This window comes from Thunnus maccoyii, chromosome 12 (assembly GCF_910596095.1).
Source record: "Thunnus maccoyii chromosome 12, fThuMac1.1, whole genome shotgun sequence".
In the NCBI taxonomy this organism is placed as follows: Eukaryota; Metazoa; Chordata; class Actinopteri; order Scombriformes; family Scombridae; genus Thunnus; species Thunnus maccoyii.
Genome location: NC_056544.1, coordinates 9,711,689 through 9,723,740, shown reverse-complemented (window position 1 = coordinate 9,723,740; position 12,052 = coordinate 9,711,689). Strand labels below are relative to the sequence as shown.

The 12,052-nt window shown below is 37.8% G+C and overlaps 1 long non-coding RNA gene across 1 annotated transcript; it reads right to left on the bottom strand.

The window, feature by feature from the left end:
- Positions 1 to 1,497: 1,497 nt before the first annotated feature.
- LOC121908787 lies at positions 1,498 to 8,233 on the bottom strand. Its single transcript, XR_006099315.1, has 3 exons — positions 8,160 to 8,233; positions 1,810 to 4,971; positions 1,498 to 1,637 (listed from the first exon to the last, which is right to left on the bottom strand). It is a non-coding gene; the product is annotated as an uncharacterized LOC121908787 (long non-coding RNA).
- Positions 8,234 to 12,052: the final 3,819 nt, after the last annotated feature.

The window sequence follows — 12,052 nt, the reverse complement described above, 5'->3', positions numbered from 1 at the left end:
ATTGCTGTTGATTCCTCCACTCCTATTTTTCAGATCATATTTCGAACTTGAAAAAGATCTATGTAAATCATGCTCATAACCATGCATCGCAGATCGTGCCCTTGTTGAGATGTATCAACACAACATCTTCCCTGTGGTGGAAGGAGTGGTGGTGTACCCTAATTAACCCACTTAGATTGTATCCGATTCCAAGATTAAACGATACCTTTCATTCTGTGCCAGCAGTCAGCCTCATTTGTCTTCAGGACACAATCTTCTCTGTTTTAAGTCAAGGGTAAAAGAACAACTCACTGGGTGGTTTAGCAATTGTAACTCAGAGTCTGTGTGCAAGTCTGGGCCAACTGAGCCAATACAGGACAGATGCACGTCAGAGCTGACTTATGAATTGATGACTTGTGCATCACCAGCCAGTTTCTTTCTTTTCTTTTTGTTTCTTTGTCTGTGTGTGTGGAGAGAAGGGGGGGGGGGGGGGGCTCACCATGTGACGTGATTTACTTTCAATGGAGAGAACTGCTATCGCAAAAAAACAGGAAATTAGATAGGTGAAGCATTCTTCTCCACTTCAGAAAAGTCCATATTTGGTATTCATGCGAGCCCATGAGGGGCCTGTTGAGGTACCTCCCTCCTAATATTCAAGGGGATTAACTTTGGGTTTGATAGAGGACACACTTCCTTTCCCACATTCATGTTATAAGAACTAATTAACAGGCAGGAAAAACACAATTTTTTCATTCACCCTCAAATATTCATTCTATTCAATTCAAAAGACTTGCAGAGACCACTCATCCTGAAAATGTTGGTTTGTGCCCAATAGATTTTTTTTGGCAAAGTGAATTAGTCAGTATTTCAAACTGTGTGTGTGTCAGTCAAGTACTTGAGTAATGAATAAGTAATTCAGATGTTTGCTATCTAAAGGAGGAATAGATCAATTGCAGAGATCTTCAAAATGCAGCTATATCACTCACCGACAGAAGAAGGGAGTGCAATCGATAGATCCACTTTGAACCTGAATCAGAATGCAATGTCTTTTTTTCAGGTTGGACTTTCTGACAACTGATAAACAAGACACGTTTTGCATGCAGTCAATAACGTTTGCAGGGCTGTTTGACTCAATCAGACTGATTTAACAATTAACTTTTCACCCCAGACTGAAGGCTATACTAAAAGCGTGTCAGCTTTTGACCACACTCTTACACAAAGTAAAGCAATCGAGAGATCTACTTAAGCTTTCAACAACACTGTAATAAATCCAACACATACTCATTATTAAACAACCATATACCTATATGCTGCCTCTATCAGTGCTTTCCAAAACCATTACAAATCACTGTCAAAAAATGATTATGTTTTATGTTGTGACGACACTGTGGTTAAGGTCTCGTTAGGTTTAGGCACAAAAACCACTTGGGGTAAGGGGAAGATCTGTTGTGATCTGTTGTGTGAGCTGACCCAAATGCAAACCAGGAGACAGTTCAATAGTATATGTAGAAAGGGATTTATTGTAATACAGGGGATGAGGCAGGTGAGCAGGTAGGGGAATGGCGTCGGTCCAACAGGAGTATACTGAGTTCAGTCAGAGGGAGTTAGCATGGCGAGTGGTGTGGGCAGCAGGCTGATCGGCGGACAGGCAGAGGTAACTAGGTGGTGATGAGAGCAGAGGAGAATTTACGTTAGTACACAAAGTATTGAACATGAGGAAATAACTCAGCATTGCACAAAGACTGAGCAGCCAAGAGCGTGTGACTACTGCTGTAGCTGACTGAAGGATGTGGCGAAGAGTGGCTGGTGATCCGGGGAAGATATACTGACTGGCTGATGAGATGATGGATGGCAGGTGTGCTGATTAGAGCAGATGCTGCACATCAGGGATAAGCCAGAGGAAGGAGGAGCCATGCCTGCCACTCACACACACACTCACACGGGGAGACAAACAGGGGACAACACAAGAAAAAGGGGAAACATGGAAAACACAAGGGAGAACACTAGAGGCAAGATCATGGTTTGGTTTAAAAACAATCACTTGAAATGTAGTGTGGGTTAAAGTTACTACATCCTTAAAGTTAGGCAACCTTCATCACCATGGCAACAGTAAACACTATGACAATCATAATTGATTGTCCAGACTCGTGGTTGGAGACGGGAAGTGAACAGTGGTCTCCTGAAGCTAAGTCGCGCATCTATCTATCTAGCCGTCCATCCAACCCGTCACCTCTGATTATGTAAATTTGTCATCTTACATTGACGTCATCTGAACTGCGTCACTTCTCCAGGTCATAATTACTACGGCCACTAGATGGCATCCATCACTCAAACGTAGCTATAGGTCGTTTTTGCCAGCTGAATTTTCAGTTTTCTTTTGAAGACAGGATGAATAAATCTATGCGGCTACGTAGTTTTCCAGAGTTTCACATCTTTTATCAAACATGCCTGTTTAAGATTCTTCTAGTGTGGGTAGATAACAAGGAGAGACTGATCATAAATAAACTAATTTAGAATCAGCAGTAGGTACAGTAGGTTTATGCTTTGAGCACCTTTAAAGTAGGTCTTACTGAGGTATGATGTTTCATTAGAAAGACATTATAAAAGGGTTGTAATATACAGTAGAGGAAGGTAGAAACAATGTGAGGGTGCTGTAGATATACAGTATGTGTAAGATAGTAAATGCTTAAAAATAATTAGTACTAAGTACAATGACCTTGTTCTATAAAATAGATAAATGTGGGATTATTGTCTTTCTTCCTGCTGTGGTCAATCAGGATTTGACCAAGTTCATTCATATCCTTAAACAATAAGAACATATTTTTTCTGTTTTGGGTTTTTGAGTTCCTTAAAGGTCATATGTGTAGCTGCAGCTTTGTTTATGCAGAGATTTATTAGACTGAAGATATTTTCCATCAATCAGAAAATGATTAATTGAGTTTTTATGATACAAGACCTATTATTATATGCCAGGGGGAATTTAAGATGTGTTATACAGTGGCTGAAATTAGTTGAAGGAATTACAGTATGGCGCTATTATACTGCATATAATCGGAGTTGCCACAAAACAGACAAAACAGTATTTCGAATTTCAATGCTTTCTGAAGTTTCTAAAAACATATTTTTTTTTTTTTATCAAAGACAACCTCCTCAAAGTTTAAATTCAGGGGGCATCAGGGGCCAAGGTGGAATTTTTCTGTAAGAACTTTACAACCCTCCAACACGAACTGACAAAAAACATTTTAAATGAATTGAATTGAATTTCACAGAAAACATTTTGATATGTCACAGTAGGAAAAGCACAGATGTAAATGATAAAATTAATGGTGGCTGATTTCCATTTAGTTGCTTCGGTTTCAGGGTCGTGTTATTGTGCATGCTGATTCACTGTCACACTGTGATGACTTACTGGGACACCTGAATAGAACAGGACCATTGTTATTGTTATTAGTAATGTAATCAAAATGTCTGCTGTGAAAAAGACCTATTAATCTGTATTAATTGAGTTTTGGCCACTTTAAATACAACATTGACATATTGTCATCTTACAAAGTTGATGTAATGAACATATAAGACAGAGTTTCCTACTTACTAATCCAACAGCTACAGACCAACATGAGCATTCATTTGGAGTAACGTTTGTGTCCATCAGGCAAACTCTTTAGCTGCTAAATGCTTCACTATGGTCAGCAGCTAGTCGCTAACTATGTCTGTCTACCATTTGGTGCTGGGAAGGTAGTTTATCAGAGCCTTTTTGCTGAAAACAGCTGCCTTAAGGTAACACCAATGTGAGTGATGAGAGTGAACCAAAACAGTAAAGTTGGGGGCCATAAAAACCAAAATAATGACCTGAAAGACACCAAAACGCTCTGTAGAGCTGTCGGGAACTGAAGAGTCAGTAATTAAAAAGTAGCAGTCTATATTCTGTCAACCCTTCTGCCCCATTTATTCTCCTGTGAATCAGAATACGCTGGTATGAAAGGTTTTTTAAGGAATAAAGCAAAAAACATCCAGTGTTTAGTCAGAAGTGTTGTCATCCTTCATTTGAAGGTTAGAGACACATTATTTATTATGATTCTAAAAAGAATAAAAGTGCACAGAAAATTGTGGACTGTTCAAATAGAAGTTCAAATAATTAATATAAAAATTACAGATATAAAAAGCATAATTGCTCTGTGAAAACATTTTTGGATTTGGAATTATGCCCCGATTGTTTTTTGTCCTTTGTTCATCATGAGGGAGAAGTTGAAATAAAAGTGTTTTTCTGTGCTCGCTGTAGGGCCAAATGGTTGCTGTAGTCTTTTTGATCTAGGAAGGAGTGTGCATCCTAGAAAGGATCTCCATTGGGAGCATCTTGAATGTATCATGTTGGATTGCGATACCATGAATAGAAAACATGCTGTAGATGACTGACGGCTGCCTAAAGGTGAAAGAGGCTGCACTGAGACTAAAGGTTGCCTCTTCAAACCCTCCAACTGGATGGGAAAATGTGGGCATGGTAAATGATAGATTTAGGCTCTCTCCTCCCTCCACCCGTAGCATTGATCATCAAGAACACATTCCATCACTTCTAAAAAATCCCATATTCCAGCCTTGTGTCACTGCTGTACTCCGTGGCACCGTCTTCTTGCCAGTCAAGTGATGAAGAAGCCTTTGAGCTGTTTTGAAGAAGCTAAGTGATGCAACTTTCTATCTCATATGCTGAAATGTGGCAAGTCATGTAGATGAAGTACACATATTCTCTCAGATGTTCAGGCAAGGGGGGGTTGATGGTCTCTACTGATATTATTGTTTCAACAACACAGGATAAAAGGCTGTGAATGTGTCTTACTGAGTTTCACTGACCGGCATCTACACTGGCACTCCTCATTCCAGTCTGATGTGCTGTAGACGGATGAGAGAGGGAAACATTTGCACATCTGTCGCTCTTTCAGTCATAAAGAGGGTGAACTTGCTGTTGTGCATCAAAGGCGGGCACAGCATCCGAAAGCTCTGAAAATAAGTTTATGTGAAAAAGCGGGAGATGTTTGAGATTCAGGGGCACAGATAGGGCCTGTGTGCAAGACAAAAAGTGTGTGCATGTGACTGGAAGAAGTCTAAAAGTGACAGAAATAACGCACATGCACATACAAATTTGTATGATATAGCACATGACACATGCAACAACATACCTCGTGTGTGTCAGCACATAGTATGTTTTAATGTTTGACATTTGGAGGAGTTTTGATCAAACTCCCTTTCAAACTGCAGGTAAATAAATCAATACAATGTTAAAAAATAGCAAGAAGTTATAACAAACATTAATATACCACATCTGCGGTTGTTTATGCCTTCAGCCTCACTGATCAAGTAAACGTGAAAATTAAATTATCAAACCACAAAGCTAGGAATTTAATCAAAAATAATCATATCAGCTTATCATTTGCTTTCCATTAGTAAGGGGGTGTGCCTGTTCAAGCCTGATCTCCCCATGACGGCCATTCAAGTCCCAGATTTTTCCTAAAATCATCTGTTAGGCCTTTGATGGGAAATTCTGTGTCAAGTGGTTGATTTCAATGATGTATGAAAAACATGTTTCCCCCCCTAATTACTAATTTCATTCAAGTTAATTATTACACCCACCATGGAGCGCCTACTTGTCTGTAAGTTAGCAAGAAATCTAAAAACCTACATAACAGATTTCCATGGAGTTGGTAGGGAAATGTAGGGCTCCAGTCATACCAGCATTAATTACATTGACATTTTGGATGGAAATTAATGAATTTAAGTGGAATTGTTGCAGTCAGTGTGTTTGCAGAGTGTTCGTAAATCTGAATGGAGCTTTTGGGAACTCTGACATGCAAATTTGTGCCATTGACTACTAACACATGAAGGTACAGAAACGCAGCCCAGTCCAGAGTATAACCTGCTCCACAAAAGAAATGCAACATAGTTTGTAGTCAGTCATCAGACTGGAGTGGATGATACTGTACAAATGCTGTATGTTTCCTTGAAATAACTGTCTTAACTTGACACGTCTGTCATACTTATTAACTATTTATTTTCATTTTAAATTTTTAATTGTGCTCAAATGTCTCTGTCAAGTGCTTTGGTCAACATTTGTTGTTTTTAACTGTGCTTTATAAATAAATTGACTTGACATAATTTATTAACTGAAAGTGTTCCAGCTGTTTCGTGAAGCCGCATGGATAAATATTGCTGTGCCACTTTCTGGTCTGAACAGAAACTCGGGCCAAGGAAATGCAGGTTATTTCTTGGTGGACATAGTGCCGCAATGTGATAAATCACTTTTTTTTTCACTCACAACCCCGGAACTGTGAGATGAAGAAGTAGGATTTCTGGGTCAAACGCATGTCAATCCATAACCACCTACACAAATCTTCCGCCATTCTATTTAGCTCTTCAGCATTTTTTTTTCACCACTCCAACAAATTTCATCTGGTCTTTACCACATTAAATACATAACATATTTAGAGGAACATGAAATAAGGTGTTAAGATCAAACAAACCAGCGTTATTGTCACTTAATCAATCAATAGTCACCAGATGGCCACAAAAAGCTTCTCTTTCATTGCCTGTGCCTTTCATCTCCACTCAATAAAAAATATTCTTTTAAAGGACCAGTGTGTGGGATTTAGTGGCATCTAGCAGTGAGGTTGCAGATCATAACCAGCTGAATACCCCTCCATTCATTCTTGCAAAAAACATGAAAGAGCCAGTGTTTGGTTTGTCTGCTCTGGGCTACTGTAGAAATATGGTGGTTGAGGACCCACTCCCTATGTAGATATAAAGGGCTCATTCTAAGGTAATGAAAACACAATGATTCTTATTTTCATGGGATTATACACTAATTAAAACATACTTATGAATATTATATTCCTTTTCTGCCAAGTCCACTCCAGTAGATGCCACTAAATCTTACACACTGGACCTTTAAGGGGGAAAGCCCAGAACACAGCCTCATTCCTCAATATACAAACTCCCTTTATCTGACTCTGCTTGCAACAAATTTGGATTAAGAAGTTTAGTGAATGAAAAATTTCACCTTGCTGGACAGACTAATTATATGACTGTGTTGTCCAGATATGAATCACTGACCTCAAAAACCTGAACAATAATGCCCCTCAGTCCTTAAAGTGATAAGTATTGAGTAGCCTGAAGAGTCATTGGACTCTAATGCCCTGACTGAGTGGGGGAAGAGGAGAGAGAGAAAGCTCTTTGGGCTGCAGCTGCCAGCCCAGCACCTCTCATGGAATAAAAATGCACCTCTTATCTCTGATTCTGTGGCCTCGGCTTGATCCACACTGATCTAAAATGACTTTGTAGTTCCAGAACATTATCCAGCCTCTCTGCAGCCATCAGTGGCATCGGCCAACACACAAGCATTAATTATAAATCCATTAAAAGGGCTAGTTCGTCAGCAATGCACCCATTATCAGATGACATGTCATTATTTTCCCTCCTCACTGCAGCAGTGAGCGGTGGCGGCTCCTGGCGGGTTCACAGGAACATACATCTCATCTGTTTAAGGGGGCTGGTTGGTGAACAAATAATGCATGGTGAGCGGTGAGGGGTCTCTGGGGGTAATGTTGCATGTGCAGGCTGACAGTGCAATGATAGTGGGCAGGATATTAATTAATATATTTATTCATCAGCTCAAAAATATGGTGTACAAAGGCCAAAAGCTCTCATCTCACAGCAACTTGAGAAAACACAAACAAGTAGACAAAACACAAGCAGATGATCAAAAAACATCCTCACCACTTTCACATCACATATTTCACATTTAAAAAAACAGAACAGATTAAGGCTACTAAACAACTGACATGCACTAGTAATTAGCAGAAGGCTAGTGCTAGTTGTATTGCAAATATCATTCACTAATTTTCAAATGTAATTAAAAGAATTGTTTGACATTTTGAGAATCACGCTTATATTCAGCTTTCTTGAGGGGGAGATTGATATGACGCTCATATCTGTAGGATAAATATGAAGCTGTATCTAGTTAGCTTAGCTTAGCACAAAGACTGGAAAGAGCTTTTGTAAAAACAAGACGTTTTTGTTATCTATTTCTTGTCCAGGAGCAGTGGCTTCTTGGAGTCAACATTTTGTTTTAAAACAATTAGATATAATATGGTAATTGGTCAGCTTTAGAGGTGCTGGCAGGCAAATTTTGTTACCTTTGGGCAGAGTCAGACGAGCTGTTTCCCTGCTAAGCTAAACTAACCAACTGCTGGTTGTAGCTTCATATTTAGTGTGTGAATCTTTCTCATCTAACTGTGCAAGAAAACAAATGAGTGTACTTCCCAAAATGTCAAACATTTCCTTTTCCCCTGAAAGTTTTTCTTTTGTTTTAACAAAGCAATCCCAATTTAAGATTCGCTTTTAGTTTTTTCTAGAGCTTTCAACCATATCACATGGTCATCAGTGGATGGAGCTGAGTTGTCATGGATATGGATCAGTTGACAGGTGAGCTCAGTATTTGTTACGAATCAGAATATTTCAAGGTCAAGGTCAAGAACAAACTATATTTCTCAACTTATGAGCCAGCATAGATGAGAAATATTGAAAGTGTTTTGCGTATCATATCAACTAGTGAGTTTGTAAGTCAACAGATCTATCACCATAACAACTGAACAAAAACCACCTGCTGACAAAAACAATCTGATATGGTTGAAAGCTCCAAAAAAGCTGGTTAGTGGACTTTGATTTGGGACCATTTTGTCAAGCTATGAACTTTCAGAATGAACTTTCATGCTATATTTTTTCTGTTTTGTTACATCTTTGCATCTTTTTTGTATTGCAGTGTTTTTCTTTGCCAAATTGGTAAATGTGATTTTGAATATGTCTGTGTTTTATTTATTTGCAGCTTTTTTACAAAATCAATGCATGTGTTGTCAAAGTGTTGAAAATGTCTTCATTTGCTTGGTTTTTGTCTATTGCAAAGTGCAATAGAGTGCTATGTTGCAGTGTGCTGAACTCTCTCAGACTTTGTTTACGATGCCGTAGCAAGTACATCTTAACACGAAACCTGACACAGACATACTGTAACATAATATAAGCTCAAATTTTTTCTATTTTTTCTACTTTAAAGGGAAAAGGCTTTCGATCAGATATTATGTTGTGCTTCACAGAGCACTAAGGATTATCATGTCAAAAGTTTCCTACAGTTGGAGGTGCTCAAATATAAGGGCTCAGATGTTCCCTCAATCAACTGGGAAAGGGATCATATGTCTGTGCCAAATCATGCTGTAGTTTATTTGTGTAGCAGGTGGACTGTGTGCAAACAATAAAACCCAACCCAATCCAATTTGATTTTCTCTATGTTGTGCGGGATAGATAAGCTATAATCAAATGGCATGGTGACAGGGAAATCATGCCTTGGGAAATCACGTACAGAAGGCTTTTCTGCTGATAGACGTTCTTACAAATGTCCTCTGCAGGGTAAACAACTTTCTGGTGTTTATACTCGAAGGATCTAAACGATGTATTCACAAGCATAAAATGCATTTTAAAAAAAGATAATTTTGACCCAAAATGACTCAATTGGTGTCTTCCTTCAACAAGACAAAATGAAAAGACTAATTATCTCCGTGCAGATGGCCACCTAAAATTAAGTCCCGCCTGATAATAAAAATGAACAACTATTGAGAGGAATTCAAATCCCTCTATCTTCAGCACACAATTTCTCCCATTCTATAAAAATCACAGTATAAAGCCACAATGAAACAGGAAAATCTGCATGTACAAAATTAGCCCCGGGCTTATCATAATTTGCCCAGATTCAGACTCAAACATCTGAGCCTCTGAGCTGAATGCAGGTCTGAAGGCGCTGAGAGAGAGAGAGAGAGACTGAGCTGAGTGCACCTGAACCTTAACCTGTCTCTATTTACAGACCTTTGTTCAGTCAATAATTCTCAGAGGCACAGATGAGTAGATGCCACTCACTACTTCGTATTGTAAGTTTTCATATCCCTGGTGGGACTAATGATACTTTGTTAGTTTCTGCTCTGTTCTCCACACTCCCTCTATATAAAACATCCTCATTATTGCCAACCGGCTCTCATAGGCAGAACACCTGAGCTGTAATTCTTATCCTTGTTAACACCTGCACGCTGGAGCTGGTCTCCATTATAGGTTGATCATGTTTTCTTCAGCGGCATGCTGATTTTAAATGATGCTAACACAGCTGGAATGATATGATGCCGACAAACTGCTTTAGACTTTATTTGTGTCTTTCTGTATCAAATCAGTGGGACTGAAAACATCCATTTCTCTTCTTTCACTACTGTAGCTGGTTAGTCAAACTGCTGGCACGCCACATGTTGAATATATTACACAACATCAGAGCCGCACCAGGATACTATATAACAAAGATCATTATGTGTGGTGAGATTATTTTTTCATATATGATCAAACAGTCTAAAATGAAAGATAAAGGCAATAACACACAAACTTTCTGGTAACGTGCAAAAATCAATTTACATAATTATCCGGTACATATAGGATGTCTATAAAATACTTATACCTATACTAAATACCCATACAGAGACAAATAAGTACAAAGGAAGAAGACAAGATGTTAGGTGATAAGTAAGAAACAACTTTTAAGAGGGACATAGAAATACAAGTATTTTTTTAAATTGTGGGTCCCTCTTTAATAATTACAGGGTACAGTTATATTGTAACAAGACAGAAAAATGCAGAAAACATTTTAAAAAATATTTTCTTTGGAAATGACATTGTTAACCCTTTTTAAATTTGTATAAATATACATATATATGTTCTAAATATAGAGTATGTTTTATTACAACCTTCCACCCAGCATCAGCTGGGTGGAAGGTTGTACCTTGATCAGAATCAATTAATCCGGTGGCTCTCAGTGTACTCACATACAATGTACCAAAAGATACACATACAGGAGACATACAGCAAGAACAGCAGGCTAACAGAGATAAGCAGACATAAACATATAGCTAGTATGTTCAGGCAAGTATGTGGAAAAAGGAAAAACAAATAAATATATATAGATATAAAATAAATAAAATAAAAAATATGCATACAGTACAATATATGCAACAACATACATACAATGTCTACATACAGGTCTAATTGTCACTGTTAACAATGTATACAGTAATGCAAATAGTATGTGTAAAGTAATAAGTTAATTTAGGTGCTTACAATAGCTTTAGTAAAATGTCTAGCTTTAATAAATATGAATTATCATAAATAATATGTAACATTATTTATATAATATATTGAGTAACATAAATACACTTTTTTTGCTTAATAAATGAAACTATAAAATGATGTATGTTTAATGTAGTTTTGGGATCCAACAGCTTTTATATCCTGTTATGTCATCAAATCATAATAATTAAGAAGCGCAACATATTTACTCTCACTCACAAACAATCTTCATTGAGGTTTTGCGTACAGCATATATTGTTAAGAAAAGTGTAGGGAGCTATTATATAAATTCAACAAACTATATATAATTGTTTTTTGCCATGTCATTAAGTGTTAATTTTTTACACATGCATGAGTAATTCCAGCTGAGATAATGCCTGATACTTTTTTAATAACAGTAGACTATACATATATATCAGGACGAAGCACTGAAAATGTTGAATATAACCTCTTTATTATATCTTATAGGTCTGATGTATGCAGGAGCCATGCTGTAAAATAAAGCATTCCCCAACATATCTATCCAATCTCTGCCTCCTGCTGCTGCACTTTCCATTAACGCAAAAAGTGCATTTACTTTCCTCTGTGCCTGGTTTGTGTTTTTCTTTCACATTTCATAATTACACCACTCTCTGATGACTTCTAAGCAATGATTAGTTGTGCCTCATGTCAGCGCGCTTTGACATTAAAGTTGAAAAGCTAATGTGGCACATAGGATATTTATACGTAATTGTCCACTTACTTAAATGTGTTATTTTATGTGTATGCACTTTATCTTGCATGTTTGCAGACAACCCCCATTCAATTTCAAGCATCTCTATTTTGAGTATAAAATGCACGAGATCACCTGCAGGTATATAAGCTGTGAGCTTGCGCTGCA